The following is a 20,450-nucleotide window of genomic DNA, read 5'->3' as shown; positions in this document are numbered from 1 at the left end:
TTGTATGCTATTTTGTTGGTATTAATGGATTTTTCAGAACCTCTCAACATAGTAACTGACTCTCAGTATGCTGAAAGAGTGGTGTTACATATTGAGACTGCAGAATTTATCCCTGATGCTTCAGAATTAACTTCACTATTTATTCAATTACAAGATACAATCAGGAAAAGGAATCATCCTTTATATATAACTCACATTCAATCCCATACTTGTCAGCCAGACCCTCTAGCACAAGGCAATGATGAGATTGATAAATTATTGATAGGAAATGTGCTAGAGGCCTCAGAATTTCATAAAAAACATCACATCAATAGTAAAGGTTTAAAAAAGGATTTTTCCATAACCTGGCAATAAGCCAAAGAAATAGTAAAGAAATGTCCTACTTGTTCCTTCTACAATCAAACGCCATTACCAGCAGGATGTAACCCAAATGGTACTCAGAGAAATGAAATCTGGCAGATGGACGTATTTCACTTTGCAGAATTTGGAAAACTGAAATATGTACACCACACCATCGATACTTATTCAGGATTTCAATGGGTAACTGCTTTGAGTTCTGAAAAAGCTGATTCTGTAATCACCCATTTGCTAGAAGTTATGGCCATCATGGGTATACCTGCACAAATCAAAACTGACAATGCTCCATCATATGTCTCTGTTAAAATGAAACAGTTTTTTGCTTATTACAATATAAAGCATATTACAGGTATACCACATAATCCTACAGGTCAAGCAGTTATAGAAAGATCAAACAGAACTCTAAAGGATATGCTAAATGAACAGAAATGGGTAACAAAACCCCCCAGAAATAGACTGCATAATGCTCTTCTAACTTTGAATTTTCTGAATGCCAATAAGAAAGGATCAACAGCTGCAGAGAGACATTGGATAATAGAAAAAACTACAGAATTAAATCAGCCTATATACTTTAAGGATGTGCTGACCTCAGAATGGAAACCAGGGTATGTATTACATTGGGGACGAGGTTTTGCTTTTGTTTCTACAGGAGAAGATAAGCTGTGGGTACCATCAAAATTGATAAAGGTTCGATTTGAACAAGAGAGATCTCTTAATTAGAGGAGGTGATAGTTCATCAACCAGCATGAACATCCAATTTAAACTAACTTGTACCAGTAATACATGCCTTTTCATTTAATCAGATAATAACTTGCCAAAAGGAAACATCCCCAAAATTAGTCTTGGGGAAAGGTTTTTGTTTTTGTCTTTTAGGAGAATGAAGGTTAAGGAATCTGAAGAACACTGGACAAATGAGACAACTGAAGAAAAGGGACAAATCATCTATCCCAAGAAACAGAATGAAACGGTGTATGGGTATATATTATCTAAAAAATTTTATGTCTTCCTAAATGTTTGTTTCTGCTTTTCTCTAAAGATTTAACACTATTGGTCTTCTAATAGTCCCAGTTCAATTAAAATTTAAAGCTGAGTTTGTAGTTGGAGAATGGCTCTCTCCTTTTTTAAACTCAAGCATGTTGTTAAAAGGAAAATGCAAACTCCTTGTATCATGCCAGAATAAAAGAGCCATCTTCTGCTATGGTACAGGACAAAAGCAAAATTAATTAAGGGACTATTTTATTACTAATCTCAACTCTTTTGATTCTATTCTGATTCTTTAAACTTTTCTTAAAGTATAAATTTTATATCAAAATTTACAAGATTAATATATATACATTTTAAACTTTGTTAAGATATGAATGGTCATATAGAGTACTAACTAATTCTAGAAAAAAGGCTAGCTGCATATATATGTTTTTGTGTTCGAGTCTCTTATCAGTATTCTGCAGGAAATCATGGCCAGGCCTACCTAACATCAACTGAAGTCTCCAGAAAGAAGATGGGGCCCCACAACAACAACAATTCCACGTGGACAATAATAATATCAATAAGCTGACAAACATCATCCACAGATCAGCTTTGAACTACAAGGTGCTCAGAGCAATTTTGAGATGACTAGCTGAGATGATCCAGTCTCAAAGACTACTTGAATAAGGACTTGAGATAAACCCTGAACTTTGGCATTATACACAGACTGGATAATGAAGCATATAGCTACCTTTCCTAGAATTTGACAATTAACCTAAAATTTTTCTTTCAGGATAAAGAAAACTTCGCCCATACCTAGCAGGAAGCAATTTTAAGAATACGACGCCCACATTCCCAAAGAGGTGGTGTGGGGCAGGTGGTTTTTTGGTCTTTTTAATGGGTTTTGGGTCTGGGATAATTTTCAGTATTTAGGGGGGTTGGTTACAAGTTATTGTCAAGGGTTCAGAAAAAGGTAAGCAAAGGAGATTAGATTTAAGGTTCTTGTTTAAAAAAAGAAAGAAAAGAAAGAAAGAAAGAAAGAAAGAAAGAAAGAAAGAAAGAAAGAAAGAAAGAAAGAAAGAAAGAAAAGAAAAAGACAATTACTAATTTTAAATACTTTACATTGGATTGAATTGTTTTATATTGTATACAAATTTGAAACTAATATTGTTAGAAAATGCTATATGTATATTTCTAATTGTATTTATACCATTCATTTAACAATGTAATGCAAATTTCTGATCCTTGAATGTTATTATTATCAACTATTAGGATATAAAGAAATGAAAATTAGTAGTTAGACATTACAATAGAACTTGTAGTCATATTAGATATGTTTTAAAAATTGAGCAGAAATGTTTTAGACAGGTCATCTTCAAACCCTTCAGAGATCTACAGAATATGGCATTTAAAATGTTTTAATAACTTAGAAAATTTTTCTTTTTTGAGACATGTTGGCTCCTGGCAGTACCAATCTACTTCAGAGAAAATATGGGCATTGAAGAAACTGCATATGGAGTCAACTTTCATTGTGGCAAAAGTTAACCACTGGACAACAAAGTATCCTCGAATCAACAGGACAAAATGGACAGACAGAACATGAAACAAAGGACTATTGATTCTTGCCAAAACAAGTGTGGTTATGGCTTTATCAAAAGGCATCTTCTGAGGTCAGGACAATATGGCCCCATCCCTGAAGTGGCCTTTGCAATCCGGAAAAGGTACAGTGCCCTTTTCTTTGAAGGCAGCTTAACAGGCAGAGGGCCGATGGCTTCTGTTGTACAATGGAACAGCAGCTGAAAGCTCATGCCTCTCGAAAGTAGACTGGCATTTAATAGAGGGATGTGGAGAAGAAGGGGATGCTGAGATGAAGCCATATATACACAGCCAAGAAGAATGGACAGCTGAATTTAAAAACTGTCAACAATTTCCAGAATTTAAAATCCTGAATCATGACAGGACACTAGTGGAATTCAGGTGTTTCTGGTACATGGACTGCTCTCACCCAATGTGAGATTGAACTGTTGACCTTGTGTACATCCTACTTCACAAATGAATCTGTCAGATACACTAAGCCTATAGGCTGAAGATGATGCCCCAACACTGCGGAGAAACCTCGAGTGACTGCCCAGGCAGCTGGCTGTTTTTGTCAACTCACAAATTTTTGGGAAGTTGCTTGCATGCACTTCCTGTTTTTATTTTTGTTAGCTAATATTATTCCCTTCTTGGGTCTCTGAGGGAGTTGAAGATTAGTTAGTTATAGTTCAAGATTAGTTAGTTATAGTTGAAAATTAATTAGGATAGAAAGTACATTAGATACATCTTGGATTTATCAAAATAGGATAGATAATGGAATTATTTTCTCTGATTTGTCAAATACCTGTTTAGGTATTTATTACTTGTATATATTGTATATAGTTATTGTACTTTTGTATATAGTTTTTCTTTTGTTAGTTATAACCTTCTGCTTTTTTTTCTTTTTATTAAAATAGAAAAGGGGAAATGTGGTGGTATTCTAATTGTACTGAAATGTGATTTTAATTGTATGTTAATAAATAAAGTTGCCCGGGGGTCAGGGCTATTAGAGCCATAGACAGAGTGTGGCGGTGGTGGCACATGCCTTTAATCCTATAGATCTCTGTGTGTTCAGGGATACAGCCAGCATTGGAGACATATGCCTTTAAGACCTAGGGGGCTGTACATTCAGACAGTGATGAGGCAGTCACGTGTTTGGGTTTACAACCAATGAGAAGGCAGAACAATAATACTATAAAAAAGACGTACAGACAGGAAGTAGCCCTCTTTCGGGAAGCTGGGACACCGCATGGCTTTCTCTTTTACATTGTTTCTGTGTTTCTTATTTAATAAGACTGTTGGATACATCAACAAATGGCGCCCAACGAGTTGGCAAGAGTTTCCACCTAAAACCTGAGAAAAGATTCTAAAACAGAACTAAAAACAGCTTCCTAATTGTCTCTCTCAAATGAGCAGCAGCTGCCGGTTTGAGTTACTGGCGGGTTTCTGGCGTGTGCGCTTGATCTGCAGTATGGCGGGAATGAGGCCTCTGCAAGTGGCACATTAAGCTGCCTGGTGGATTTAGCCTTTGCTAGTACAAAACAAAAAAAGAGGTTCCTGGGCTACATGCTGCTTATATAAAAGCATAGACCCACGATGGCTGCCAGAGCTGGCGAAAACGTACCACTGCCATGTTGGGAAGCTGATGTGGGCGGAGCCAGCAGCCACAGCACCATTTCAGGCTTAAAAGGCTGCAGTTTAAAGCAATAGGCTCAAGGAAATATAAAACATAATCCACATAAAGATGGCTACCACACAGAGAATCTGGATTATGTTCTCTTTGATATTCATAACTGAAAAAAAACATTTGATTGCAAAAGCTGTTGAGTTATGCCAAAATATGTATTTTAAAGGTACCTTGACTTCAAAATTTGGCTATAAGGATATGTTGCTTTGGAAAAGAGGCTCTGCTTTTGTTTCTACAGAAAGCCAGAGGCTATGGATTTGTTCCAGATTAAGATACTTCACGTTTGACCAGCCAAGACCCCCTGAAAAGTCTCTGATGACACCATGGCCCAGATGATCCAACATCCAGAATCGTTTCAAGGCAACTGGTTCAGACGATACAGCCTCATGGACTATTCCATGATCCTAAAATTTTCTTTGTGTCCCCATAGATACAGCGCCCTTCTCCAGCAGGAAGTAGTAAGAGAAGCTATGCCCAAATTCCCAAATATACCAAGCTGGCTTTGGAGATAGGTAAAAGTTAAAACCTTCCTCTTTAAAAAAAGAAAAGGGGAAGTGCTGTGGGATGGTCTGTATGTCAAATTGCTCTGATTGGTCAATAAATAAAACACTGATTGACCAGTGGCCAGGCAGGAAGTAGGTGGGACAAGGAGAGAGGAGAATTCTGGGAAGCGGAAGGCTAAGGCGGAGAGACACTGCCAGCTGCCGCCATGACCAGCAGCATGTGAAGATGCTGGTAAGCCACCAGTCACATGGCAAGGTATAGATTTATGTAAATGGATTAATTTAAGCTATAAGAACAGTTAACAAAAAGCCTGCCACAGCCATACAGTTTGTAAGCAATATAAGTCTCTGTGTTTACTTGGTTGGGTCTGAGCGGCTGTGGAACTGGTGGGTGACAGAGATTTGTCCTAACTGTGGGCAAGGCAGGAAAACTCCCTCCTCTCCCCTGTGGAACAAATGGACTATTTGCACCACAGAATTAATAAATGTTGACCCCATTCCTATAATCCATACTTTCTCTAAGAATCATTCCTTCCCAGATGGTATCTTCTTCACATGGGAATCCAGTGTGTTCTCCTGTATGGGCTTCAAGCAAGAAAGTCCATACATTCTTATCATCCTCTACCCCAGACTCACTTATTACTTGAGGATGAAGTCTCCTTGTTATCACACTGTCTAATACAAAAGCCTCAAATGGGGCTGTTCATCTCCCCATGATGGTAGGGGCCAGCCTGCTTCATCTGTGACTCTGGGGCACATCTGTGACATCTGTGCTACTAGGACAGCAGTGTGTGTGTGTGTGTGTGTGTGTGTGTGTGTGTGTGTGTGTGTGGTGTAATTGAGTCATTCTCTATTTCCTATGGAAATCTCTCAGCAGAACTAACAACAGCAACCAAGAGCTCACCTAGGGGTCTCCAAATGCTACAGGAATAGCTCTCTTCCCTGACCTCAGTTACCCTTCAAAATAGGTGAGGCCTGGACCTCATGACAGCATAAAAACTAGGAACTTGCCTCCCCCTCAGCAAAGAATACTGTTATTGCATCAACTACTCAGGTCAGGGAGAGTTATGAAAAAAAAAGTCCCTCTAAGACATTGCCAGCTGTGTGGGAGCCCATTTTCAGGTCCCTCGTGGCTTTACCCAGAAGGTCTGCATAGAGGATGATTAGGACCATGGGCCTGAGTACAGGTGTCTGAGATGGTCTGCACTTGGCTGTGCTGGGGAGGAGGTCTTTTGCTCCACCCCTTGGTGTCTCTATAAATACCCTGGGGCAGAGACAGTCAGGCCCGTTGGAAAAGGTTCCAGGCCCTCTCGAGGTTATCTTTTATTTTCTGTTTATCTCCACAAGATTTTCCGCAATAAATCCTTCTATCTAATATTTCCTGCTGCTTACACTCAAGAAAACTCTGGGGAACTGTGAGATTGGTGGGTAAATGCCCCACACAGGTGTCTACAGTTCAGTGGAGGTGCATGGCCTTTCTGGCATGGAATGCCTTCAGTAGCATTTGGCCATGGCTCCTACCTCATCGGGCACCCCTAATTGGAATCATTCTCCTCTTCCTAGCCCCCTGCCTCCTCTAATGCAAAACCAGGTAAACCAAATCATCTGTCTTACTTTTAAAGGACTCCTCCTGATGTGTCCATCTCTCCCACTCCCCATCCTTATCAGCCCTTTGGCTCCCCTGAAGCAGAGACCACTCTGTAACTCAGTCAGCCACACCAAGACATTTTGTCCCTGACTCTGTACCTCAATCCAAAAGGAAGTAGCCAGAGGAGACCACTGATGCCCCTTTCAATCACCCCACTCCCCTTTTCAACCAAAGCCTTCCTATGAAACCCCAAACTCCATTTTTGGTGGGACTGCTCACCCTTCTCCTAGAGACAGCCTGGCAGTTAGTTCCTCAAATAAAGCTTAGCCTTTCCTCCTTAGCAGGCTCTGGTCATCTCATTCTTTGTTAAGCCTTACCCCTTTCACTTTACTTTCTTCCTTTTAAATTCTTCCCAAAACATGAAAAAGACATGTGCTACATAAATAGCTGAGGGATTATTTGATTAATATTTTACTAAATGGAGAATGGCTAAAACAGGGGCCACTTCTGTTTCACTCTGACTCCTCATTGTCTACCCCATGATGGATGCTAAAGAGAAAGTTCACGACAGGAATAATAATTAATTGCAAATGAGAGTGATGTTATTATAAGGAAAGGCTTGAATCTCCTCCCTCCTAGGAAGAGAGATTATCTGGACCCAAACATGTGTTTTCCTTCAATTACCGGGAGCCAGCTAACTTGTCAATATGCTTCAGTATTCCTTTATTTAAGAATCTACATTCCATGCTGCATTTTTTTTTTGGTTCTCCCATTGAAATAATTCATAGTGAATAGAGACCCAGCTAGGTTCCAGAACAGAAATTAAATAATTTCTCATGAGCAGAGAGAGATAGGTGACAGGAATAGAGAGGGACTCTATGCCTTCTCTTTGCTTTCAGATGGTAAGTCAAGGATAGTCATATAATGAGCATAGGTTCTGGCTTCCTGCATTATGATTCACACCCAGACAATTTTGGCAAAGAATTTCTCATTACCTTATACAAATATTCTTGCCCTTCTGTTACCTGGAAGCTGGAGGTAATTATGGGCAGAAATACAGTTCCATGAGACATATTAGGCTGGTGAAAACTTCACTTTGACAACTAATTGTACTTCCAATTAAGTGGCTGCTTATTTAGAGTTCATAATTTAGTTGATGGGCAGATGTCTCAGTCCAGAAACTTCTTCCAGCTATGTGAGCTTTGTAGCACTGTGAGAAGAGAACAGAATGAGATGGGGAAGGGGTAAAGTTGTGTGCATGTGTGTGTGCGCACGCATGAGGGAGGGAGGTGATTAAGGGATGTAAAGACAAAGGATAAAAGAGGAAAGGATGTGAGGGAGGAAAGAAGTGCTCTATTTTACTTTCTGTGTTTAGAAGAGCACCAACTGTGTTTGGAAGGCTTATACCCACCTCATGCATTAGCAACTTTGTATAACCATTTGGCTCTATCCACTACAGCAAAACTTATGCTCAATCTATGACCCAGGTAAACCATGCCATGGTCTATATCTTAGAGAAATGAACATGTATGTACCCCAAAAGCACATATAGGAACATTCATAGAAGAATTATTTATGCTGGCATATATAAGAAGAAGACACAATCACCATTGATAACCACTGGCATTGCTATCATGTAGTGTTTTGATGAGTAAATGAAGACAAGAAGGGAAAAAGTAACATCCTGTGCTTGTGGAGGTCAAGAACATGTTCAATTAATCTGTGGACTGAAATAAAAATAAAGGTTCATCTAGGAACTAACAAGGAATAAAAATGGGGGACACTTAAAAGTGCTGTGCAAACCATGCAAGAAGCATAAAATATACTTTTAAGAAAATATGAAAGCCGAAAATGAATATAGTTTATGTAAGTTATAATTCGAAAAAACATTTTAAGTGATAAAATCTTTGTAGTCCTGAGAAATATTTGTTTAACATATGCATATATATATAACACAAACCATTTATATATAATATATTTAATATATTAATTATATAATATGCTGTATATCATATACTTTTAAAAAATTATAAATAACAAAGAAATATTTATATCATAAGCACTTGTTTGGCAAGTTGCCTGTGTATTCCAATCTCAACATCAATCAGAATCTTTGTTCTTTTTCATTAATTTTTAAGAAAAAAGAAAAGAACCTTGTTAGAGAATTTATGTGACGCCTTTTCTAGCCTTTTATTGTAAATCAATTTTCCCTTGTTCACTATCTTTTTTAAAGATTTTTTTCAGTGGTTATTTTTATGTAGAGAGGGTTAAAATTAAGTAACCAATAGCCTCTATCTTTCTCCCTTATCATGCCTTTCATTGCCTGCCTTTGTTTCTTCCCAAGTTCCTTGTTTGGGGTAATCTTATAAAAAGCAGTGTACCAGGAACTGGTGCGAGATGAAGGGAGACACCCAAACTCAGAACTGGAGAGACAGCAAGGAATCATATCAAAAGGTTTGAGATTTGGGGGTTTATCCTGAGTACAAGAGTCAGTTGGGAAGACAAGTGTCAGTGAAAACTGCAGAGATATGTATGAGGAAGGCCATTTAGGAGTTGAACAGAGGTTGGAGAAAAGCAAAAGCAGAAAGTGGTCCAGGAAAGAGTAGCTTGGGCTGCCAAGGGGCAGCAGAGATGGAGATGGGAAAGCTTTAGTGAGATGCCTTAGTACAGAGCAGGTTCCCTGGAACTGGATAGTGGGTGGATATAGCAGAAACAGGACTTAGTGGAAAGCTCCCTATAGCCATCTGAGGACAGTCATCTATGGATCCACACTGTTGCCCTAGAACTCTAGGATTGCAAATTTGTGGTTTTGCTTTTACTTATTTAACTCTTTATCAATTCCAAAATTATTTTGAATGGTCTGGTTGAGACTGTAATTTTTATTCCCCCTTGCCCAAGAGTCAATTTCTTCACTGGGTAAGCTACTGCTCCCTCATTGCTGTTTGTGGTTTCCTAGTGGTTGATTATGAATCAACTTTATTATGAAGCTCTGTTCTCTTCATGATCTCTTTTACTTTTTTCCTACAATTCTGATAGTTTCATGTTTTGGTTTGTTTGTATATTTGTAGGAAATTATCACACTTTAAAAACTCTTCACTGCTCTCTCTCTCTCTCTCTCTCTCTCTCTCTCTCTCTCTCTCACACACACACACACACACACACACACACACACACACACACACAAACACACACACACACACACACACACGATTGTATTGTAATTGATTTTTTTCTCAGATGAACTTCAGAATCTAATAAATAAGTTCCAAACAAATTCCATTAGACATTTCATTGGGATTTCACTAAACCAACAAATTAATTTCAGAAGAACTGCTATCTAAGAACTACTGTATAAAAGACAATTTCTGTGTCTTTCCTTCCACTTTTTTGTGGATTCTGAAGACTGAACTTAGGTCATCAGCCTTCCGCTGAAAGTACCTTTACCAGCTAAGCCTTCTCATCAGCCTGGATTCTCCTTAGTCTTAAAATTTCTTTCTTCCAGAATTCTGTATTGTGGCTCTCATTATAAAAATGTCTTTATATTATTCTCTGATGGACAAGTATTCATATGTATGAAATGTATAGATTAAAAATATACATGTCTTCTATGAGATCATACCAAAGAGCTAATTTAAAAGATGTGTGTTTTATGCGCTGATAACAGTTCCAGTTATAGGCTCTATCTTATGTAATGACCTTCAATCCAATGAGAAAGTGGTTGGTTACTTTCAGGACATTTATGCCCCTATTGCACCAGCTGGTATGTATTCTTGGGTGGATTGTTCTTGTAGTTTGTAGGGTTCACAGCTAAGTAGGACTGATGATTACTTTTCTCTTTCAGTAGCATGCATAAGCATCTTCCAGCACTATGAAAGATAGCTAGTAGGAATGAACCTTCCAGGCCAGTACTAGCTTGATTTTATCTTGTTCTACAACTCAAGTTCATGGTATCTGCAGAAATAGTTCTTAACATCAAGAACTGGAAGGCAGTAACTGATCAACAATTCCAGAATAATGTAACCCATTCTTGGCTTGGAGCTTTTTATTATCTAGCCTAAGGGATCTAGTAAAGCATTGTTGTTCTATTTTAAATATCTACATATTTGTGAACGCATTTATCTTAGAAAGATTCTAAAGTGGTAGGTTTTCCATATGAATTTTCAAAATATCTTTAGTGTTAATTATACGTCTTCATACTTCCTCCTCTGCCCTCTATCCCCTTTCCCCATTTAAGCCTTCCTGTTCCTTTATTCTACCATTTAAAAGATTCTCTGGAGTTTTATAGGAATATAATTGCATTGTTGCCCAAAATCATCATCATGTTTCATTTATAGTAATGACATCTTTTCACATTCACTCTAATAGTATCCAATGTTTTGAACTGTGTGCGACAGTTGTGTAGCTTGGTCTGTTTGTAAGGCTCCTAGCAGTAAGATCAGGACCTTTCCTTGGCACTTAGCAGGCTTTTGGGAACCTGTTTCCCATGCCTGATTACCTAGCCCAGCCTTGACACAAGGAGAAGAGCTCTGTCCTACCTCAACTTGAAGTGCCCTGCTTTGCTCAAGGCCACAGGAAGCCTGCCCCTTTCTAATGGAGATGAAGGAGGAGTGGAAGGTGGGATGTGGGGGTGAAGTGCAGGGAGAGGGGAGACTGGGAGGAGAGGAGGGAGGGGAAAACTGTAGTCAGTATGTAAAATAAATGAAAAAAAAAGTTATTTTTAAAAATGACCAGAACCACACTAAATTATGACGACAAAAGGCTTTTATTTGCTTGCTGTTGCCTCTGAATTTAATAAGAATTGTTTTTAATCCTTCATTGTTGAGAATCTTTGTAGTTGGCTTAAGATATAAAATACTATTATGATGGGGAATTGCTTTTCTGAGTGATGGAAATGTTTTTATTTATTTATTTTTAAATTTTTTATTCATTTTACATACCAAACACAGATCTCCCTCTCTTCCCTCCTCCAACAGGGTAAGTTCTCCCATGGAGGGACAGCAAAGCCTGTTGTACATTCAGTTGAGGCAGGACCAAGTCCCTCCCCCTGCATCAAGGGGGACCATAGGTAATGGGATCCAGAAAGCCAGCTCATGCACCAGGGATAGATCCTGATCACACTGCCAGGGGCCATTGTGATGATATATTGTGTATCCCAATAAAGCTTGCCTGGGGATCAGAGGACAAGGCCAGCAATTATATTAAATAAAGAGGTCAGGCAGTGGTAGCACACACCGCCTTTAATCCTAGCATTCTGGAGGCAGAGATGTGAGTTCAAGGCCACACTGGAAACAGAGCCAGGTGTGGTGGCACACACCTTTAATCCCAACACTAGGAAGGAAGTAGGATGGCAGGGCACAGACAGGTATATAAGGTGTGAGTCAACAGGAAGTCTCTCTCTTGAGGCTGAGGATTTCATAGAAGTAAGAACGTGGCTGGCCTGTTCTGTTTCTCTGATCTTTCAGCTTTCACCCCAATGTTGGCTCTGGGTTTTCTATTAATAAGATCTTTTAAGATTCCTCTTACAGGCCATGATGGGGAATTTTTAATTATTTCTATTTTCCACTCTCCCCTCAATTACTACTGACCCTTTTCTATTAAAAAAATATTGTTACTTTCCTTTCAAACATATTCGTATGAAATGTTGTATCAATAACATAGATAAGCATTACTTGGTAATCATAGATGCAATAATGCATCATAGATAAGCATTACTTGGTAACTGTGGATAATGCTTTTAATTTTGTTGTGTGATTTGGTTAGGCTATATTCAGGATTTTTGTATATCTTCTCAATTTTACTGCAGACTTATCTTTCCTTTTAAGTTTTGGAATAAGGGTTCTGGTTTTACAAAATGCAGGACTCATTCATATTTTCTTATGCATGGAAATAATTCAATATTATGGAATTTGAGTCCCTAGAAATTTGAAAGAATAAATTTCACAATCTTATGGTGTAGGAGTTTTTTAAAAGTAATTATTTAATAAAATTTTAGTCTTCATGGTAACTTATCTGTTGAAGTTTTCTATCTTTGCTGAGTGAACTTTTAAAGTATTTATTTCCCCATAATTTTTCCGTTTCCTTGAGATCCTGAACTTCATATGGCTGTGTATAGGCTTTAGTATTTTATTTCCCTTGCCAGATACAAAACTTTTTTCTAAGTGAAGGCCTTTGTTTCATGTCAAAGATGTCCATTTTATTCATATTTTTGAAAAAAATTTTAAAAGATTAAGAGTATGTCTTAACATATAAATGACTGAATTTCTATATAGATGTTTTTAAATATTAAAACTAAAACAAGCACTAGGTTGCAATACTGAGATAAATGGAATCCTATCAGCAACCTACACATCCCCCACACAAATAGTTCCTCCTTCTCCAGCCAAGAAACAATATAACAGAACATTGTATACATTTACTTATGACATAATCCCTTTCCCTAAACAAAATATGATTAATATCTAGTTTTGCTGGTTTTGAATTTATAGCAAGTTGATTCATGCTTAGTGTTTTTTTTTTTATTTCTTCAGCAGTTCAACATCAAATTTTGAGGTTCATTGAAGATTATTCAATAGTGGAGTTTATTCGTTTTTTACTGTAGTAAGATATTTCCTTAGATATTTTCATTCTGTCCTGGGTGGTTGCTTAGATTAATTTAAACACTTTATTCCATTACAAGTTTTGTTAAAAATGATGCTTTTGTGAATATTATTTTATGTGTTTTCTACTACCCATGTGCAGGATTTCATATTTGGAACTTTAACATAATTTAAATATAATAGAAACAATAACAGAATTTGTTAAATGAAGAGATTTGTTGACTTTTGAGTTCATGAACAAATGAAGTAATGGAATCAGATCCTAAGAAATGTGAGCAAGTACCCAGGGCCTCATGCCTAGCATTACCAGGCTTTTAAACCTTTGCCTAGTTAGTGAGCACAAATTGCTGTTCTAATAAGTATTAAATCTCCTTGATATTTTAAGGATGTGTTTACTTCACTAGGCTATTCATGCATGTGGTTTGAGATCAAAGTCTTGCCTCTCAACATATCTGTTTCCAACTATCCTTGCCAAAGCTAATCATTTGAATTCACTTTCCCGAACTGTAACTTTATATGCAAATATAGACAGGTATATTTATATATTTTACTGTCTTCTTTTTATATAGAAATAATGCTGTATTACATGTACCATTTCTATTTTTGTCATGTAACAACAAGAGAGATATTCACTAGTTAGCATAACTAGTGCTATAATATAGCATAATGTGTAAATAGCTAGATAACACCTTTGCATTATTTATTAGTTAAAATATTCTATTGTAAATATTTTTCAGCTGTATAGAAGGAAGTTAAGTCATTTGCAGGAAAATAAATGAAATGAGATAAATATATTGAATGAATTAAATCAGTTTTAGAAATGCAATGTTGGATGTTTTCTCCCAATTGTGGGTACTAGATTTTATGTGGATACACAGTCATGTATGCATAGATGATTTGAAAACCAAATTGGAACTGCCTAGGGGAACAAATGGGATTAATGGAAGGGATGGTGAGAAAGGGAAGGGTATACAAGGAAGAATGCAAAACATCTTGCATACTTCCACAAAATGGGCTTCTGTAATCCAGCATAATAAATTTATTTATATAATATATATAATAAATAACATAACAATATATTTATAATCTATATAATATTTAATGTGGAATATAAAATATTATTCAATTACATGTAACACAGTATATCATATGCCATATTATAAATAATTCACTGTATGGACTCACTACATTCTACTTCACCAGCTGCTATTGACTGTTTTCAGTGTTTAGCTGTATAAACAAAGCTACAGTCACTTACCCCGTGTTAAAGTTGGGTCAAATGGTCTAGGTATTTTAAATACTTGCATATAAACTCTAAAATAACAAGTCTAGCTTCAAGAAATTTTGTTGATGATCTTTATTAGGATTATGTTAAAGTCCTAAATCGATATAAGAAGGTTTGAAATGTTTATTATATTGAGCTTAAATATCCAAAATGATGATAAACCTTTGTATTTCTACAAATCTTTCTTTGTATATATTTGAGAATATTATTAATGTATTTCCTAATTATGTAATTATTTTATTGTGATTTTAAGAGATTTATTTTATTTATGTGTATACACATGTGTCGATGTACTTATGGAGAAAGAAGAGGGACTCAGATCCACTGGAGCTGAATTGTAGGCCGTTGCTAACTGCCTGACTAATATGGGTACTGAAAATCTAACTCAGGTCTTCTGCAAGAGTAGAATGGGCTCTTAAATGATGAGCTACCTCTACAGCCCTCCATACTGTGATTGTTAATGGGAGTTTTTCTTTTCTTTTCAATTTTTTGAGACAGAGTTTCTCTGTGTAGCTTTGGAGCCTGTCCTGCATCTTGCTCTGTAGACCGGGCTGCCCTCAAACTCACAGAGATCCACCTGGCTCTGCCTCCTGAGTGCTGAGATTAAAGATGTGGGCCACCACCAGCCCGGCTGGGAGCTTTTCTTAATAGCTGATGTTGAAATATACAAATAATCCACTGTATGCATATTTGACAGGTACATTATCTATTAAGTATGTTAGTCAAGGTCCTCCTTGTAAGAATTAGACACAAAGGGAATTTGTTATTGAGGATTCTAGTGAGAAAATTAAGAGGGTGTAAAGAGATACATTCCAGTCAGCTGGAAGCATCTTCGCCTTTGAGATGGTCCTGGAGACAAAACAACTGAGGAGTCCTGGAGTCAAAGATGTCCATCGAAGGTGCTCCCATTTTTGCAGCCAGTCCTTGCTAGAAATTTGATTGGCTTGATTTTTTGCAGATCCAGAAATGTGAAACACCATGTGCTTCAGTTTGGAAGGCCTAAGCCTTATGAATCAAAAAGCTGGTTCATCCCCAAGTTTCTACAAATGGAAAGGTTAAATGTTCTACATGCAGAGAAACTTCAATGCCTAATGTGACATGATCTGATGACCCTAAAAGCTTTTTGGATAGAACATATCTCTTTTTAAAATTTTAATTAGCATAGAAAGTAACAGACTTCCTTGTGGTATTTTCATACCTGGTATTTTCATACATGATCCTCCTTTCTACTCTTCTTTCTTCATCACCCCCAGACCCTGTCTCTTCTATACTTACATATGATCCAACTGTATGACTCCTGGCATGTACCCAAGGAATTCCATATCCTACCATGGAGATACTCATACAACCATGTTTATTGCTGCTGTTTTCACAGTACTAAGTAAAAGGAACCAACCTACATATCCATCAACAGATGAATCAATAATAAAATGTAACAACATGGAATTTCATCAACTACAAAAAATTAAAATTGTGTAATCTTCGGAAAAATGGATAGTAGAAAATATATTTATACTTATGCTTAAAAATTATATAATTAAAGTAAATACATATTAAAATATAAAATATATATTATATTAAGAGAGGTAACCCAGGCTGATAAAGATGAATACGGTGTGTTCTCTTTCACATGGTCATCTTCTAATTGTTACATATGTGTATTTGTGAGGGAATAAGTGTGGACAGTGTCCAGGAAACTGGAAATGGACCCTTGATATGGGAAGGGGCTTTCAAGGAGAAGAATGGGGAAGGTAAAAGAACATATGCGGATAGGCTAATTTACTAGGGAAGAATGCATCTCTTTAACTTAGTTTAACATTTTTTGTGTGTTTTACTGCAAGGCTTTAGTTGATTTTCTCATCAGTTGTTTTATTACAGTTTGATTCATTTCTATCATACTTACTTTAAAATTTTTATTCTCTCATACATTATATCTTGACCACAATTTTCCCTGTCTCCCCTTCCCAAGTCTCTCTGCCAACCTCCTTTCTTCCCTAGACCCACCCCACTCCATATCCTCCCAGAAAAGTGCAGGCCTCCCAGGAACATCAACGAAACACAGAACAAGCCACAGTAAAACCAGGCACATATCATCACATCAAGGCTGGAAGAGGCAACCCAGTAGGAGGAAAAGGGTCCCATAAGCAGGCAAAAGAGACAGGCTTGGTTTCCACTATTGGGAATACGATAAGAAGACCAAGCTACACAGCCATAGCATGGAAGCAGAGGACCTAGGTCAGACTCCTACCAGCTCCCTGTTTATCATACTTTTAAGTGCATGTTTTCCTAGCTTTTGCTGCCTCCTTGTAGGTTTTGTTTATATTCTCACACAAGTTCTTTTTTAGTTTGCAAGTTTTATGCTTTCTATTCTTTCAGTGGTTGTTCTGGAAGTTTTAATATGCTTCCTTACATGAAAACCAAGAATTACTCATCTGGCAGATGATGACTGCACTTTCCTCCCAACACTCACCTGATCACCAGCCATGAGTTCCGTGCTCCTGTAATGATGTGGTGGATTTGCTAATTAAATTAATCATTACACACTGTAAACATGTATTTAAATATCACACTGTACCACAGAAATAGGTGCAATTATTATGTACAAACTAAAAGTGAAATGAATAATGTATGTGTATATTTATGTGTGTGGGCACCTGTGTGTTGTGATTCAAGTGTAGAGGTCAATTTATGTGAATGGACTTTTTCCCTTTCACCTTGTGTTACAGGGATTAAACTCAGATCATCAGATGGAGATTACAGGTATGCTCCACTATGCTTGGTTAAACTAGAACTCAGAGAGCTTCAGACTGGGGGTTCAGTTGTCAGTGTAACTTATCCTACACTGACTGTTTTAAAGTGAAGTGGACAAGCTATGTGGATAGACCTCAGACAAAAATCACTCAGGGTCAGCAAGATGGCTTGCCAGGTCCTAAAATGAAATAAATTAAAATTAGAAATTCTTTTTCTTTTTAGTTCAGTGCCAGGAATCAAATACAGGGCTTGGTACATACTAGTGCTGTGCCACTGACAGACATCCCAGTCTCAAATTTAGACATTATTTTCATATGCCCATATTTTCTTTTGGTCTTGCATATATATTGTGATATATTTTACTTTCTCCTGAAACTATTCATTAAATTTACCTTTCAAAATTTCAACAAGATGTACATATGCACTATATATTTATTCCACATATAAAAATAATTCCATTCTTCCCTAGGGCATATGATCTCCCAAACCATGGTCTTTTGACCAGGTTTACAGTACCAGACCTAAATTCTTTCCTGTGCAGCAGGCCTCAAACCTGTCCAATAGCAGTTGTTTTCTCCCATAACCTTCATGCTACTATTGCACCAGTAAATACATCTTGCCTGGCAGGTTGGTTTGATAGAATGCAGTGTTGGCTGCAGGGAGGGATGCCCTTGATGTCTTTACTGTAAGTGGTCTGAATACCAACATTTGTTACTGTGAAAGCTCATTGGCAGGGAAGAAATTTTCAGGTCAGTTCTAGCTTGATTTCTCTATGTCCTGCACTCAAAATGTGTTGTGTTGTGCCTTCAGCAACAGAGTCTTACAATTTGGTTCTTGTGGGTAATAGAGAGCAATAGAAATAGCTTGGGTTATTTTGAGGGTCTCTAGTGACCTCCTGACCAAAGCCTCCTGGGAAAGTATCCTGTACTAGGTACTGAGATATTTATACAATAACCCTGTCAGCCCATGTGGGTGTCTGTGTTCTGATTCCTTCTATTCTCTTAAATTCTATTTTAGATCACCTTACAAAGTACTTGTGTCATTTCTATGGAAAGATTTTCAAGCCCAATAAAACATGTCTCCATGTTTTCTCTTAAGACTTTCAAGTTTTGTTTTTGTTTTTGTTTTGTTTCGTTTTGTTATGGGTTTTTGTTTTTATATGTTTGTGTTGTTTGATTTTTCAAGACAAGGTTTCTCTGTGTAACTGAGAAATTCCAGAGAATTCCAGGCTGTCCTGGAATTCACTGTGTAGACCAGGCTGGCATAGAACACAGCGATCTGCCGCCTCTGATTCTAGAGTGCTGTAATTAAAGAGGAGCACCACCACCACCAGATACTTTCAATTCTTATTGGCAGATGTTTGACCCATTCTGAGTTGATTTTTGTATATGACTAAGGTAAAGGCCAACATCACAATTGTTTTTATGTGGTTACTCAGTTTACCCTGCACCTTTTACTAAGAAAACTGGTCTTTATATTGAGTGATGTAGATTGCTGAAATTCATTTGATCAAAGCATTTTTCTGGATCTGCTTTGGTCTGTATGTCTGTCTTTATGTCAGTACCACAGCTGATAATTTCTGTCACTTTGTAGAAAAGTTTTATTAATTAATTAATTAATTAATTAATTAATTAATTAATTAATTTGATGGGGGTTGGATCTTTGTCTTCCAATGTCTTTTCAATACTGTTTTAGTTTATGTTTTTAAGACTGCTTTAGAACTTAGGGTACCTTGAGATCCTATGTGAATTTTAGGAAGCAATTTCTTATATTTGTAAAACAAAGTTGTCTTTGAGATTTTGATAGGAATTGTATTAAACTATACATCATTGAGATGATGTTGCCTCCCACACCAGTTCTACATCAAATACTTGATAGGTCTGCATCTACATCACTGAGGGCATGGATGATGAACTGTTCTGTTTCCTCCCATTGCAGCATCTTCATTCTCTGTAGAGGTCCCATGATTTATAGTTCTGAGTTCATCTTCGGAACTTTATCTGTGGGAGTTTTTGAATGGAAATCTAAAGTGTATTTCTCTAGAGATGGTTATATTTGCCATCGCCTGTAGCTTAGATATGGTCAGTCTAGGACCCACCCATTAAACTATATTTTGTCTTTATTTTATGATGACAGAGTTCAGAACAGTTAAAACTCTAAGTATGATATTGGATACAAAGATTCATTTGGTGACTTATTTTGTCTTTTGATTTTTTAAAAATTTTATAATTAATTTAATTTTACATATCAGCCATGGATTCCCCTGTCCTCCATCCTCCCGCCCCGCCCCCGCCCTCCCCCCAATCCACCCCCCATTCCCATCTCCTTCAGGGCAAGGACTCCCCTGGGCATTCAGCTCAGCCTGTTAGATTCAGTCCAGGCAGGTTCAGTCCGCTCCTCCCTTTACCCAGGCTGAACAAAGTGTCCCAGCATAGGCCCCAGGCTCCAAAAAGCCAGCTCATGCACCAAGGACAGGTTCCAGTCTGACTGCCTGGGGGCTTCCCAAACAGTTCAAACTAATTGACTGTCTCACTTATCCAGAGGGCCTGATCCAGTTGGGGGCTCCTCAGCTATTGGTTCATAGTTCATGTGTTTCCATTACTTTGGCTATTTGTCCCTGTGTTTTTTCCAATCATGGTCTCAACATCTCTCGCTCATACAATCCCTCCTCTCTCTCTCACCTATTGGACTCCTGGAGCTCCACTTGGGGCCTGGCCATGGATCTCTGCATCAACTTCCATCAGTCATTGGATGAGAGTTCTATCATGACAGTTAGGGTGTTTGGCTATCCAATCACCAGAGTAGGTCAGTTCGGGCTTTCTCTTGACCATTGCCAGTAGTCTATTGTGGAGGTATCTTTGTGGATTTCTGGGGACCTCTCTAGCACTTTGTTTCTTCCTAATCTAATGGGGTCTTCGTTTATCATGGTCTCTCTTTCCTTGTTTTCCCTCTCTTGATCCAACTGGGATCTCCTGCTCCCCTAAGCTCTCTTTCCCTTGAAACTTGCCCTTCATTACCTCACCCCTCATGTCCAATTTGCTCATGTAGATCTCATCCATTTTTCTGTCATTGGGTGATCCCTGTGTCTTTCTTAGGGTCCTCTTTACTAGGTAGCCTCCCTGGAGTTGTGAGTTGCAGTCTG

The sequence above is a fragment of the Peromyscus maniculatus genome, chromosome 5, assembly GCF_049852395.1.
Source record: "Peromyscus maniculatus bairdii isolate BWxNUB_F1_BW_parent chromosome 5, HU_Pman_BW_mat_3.1, whole genome shotgun sequence".
NCBI classification, from domain to species: domain Eukaryota; kingdom Metazoa; phylum Chordata; class Mammalia; order Rodentia; family Cricetidae; genus Peromyscus; species Peromyscus maniculatus.
Note: the sequence above shows the minus strand (reverse complement) of the source record.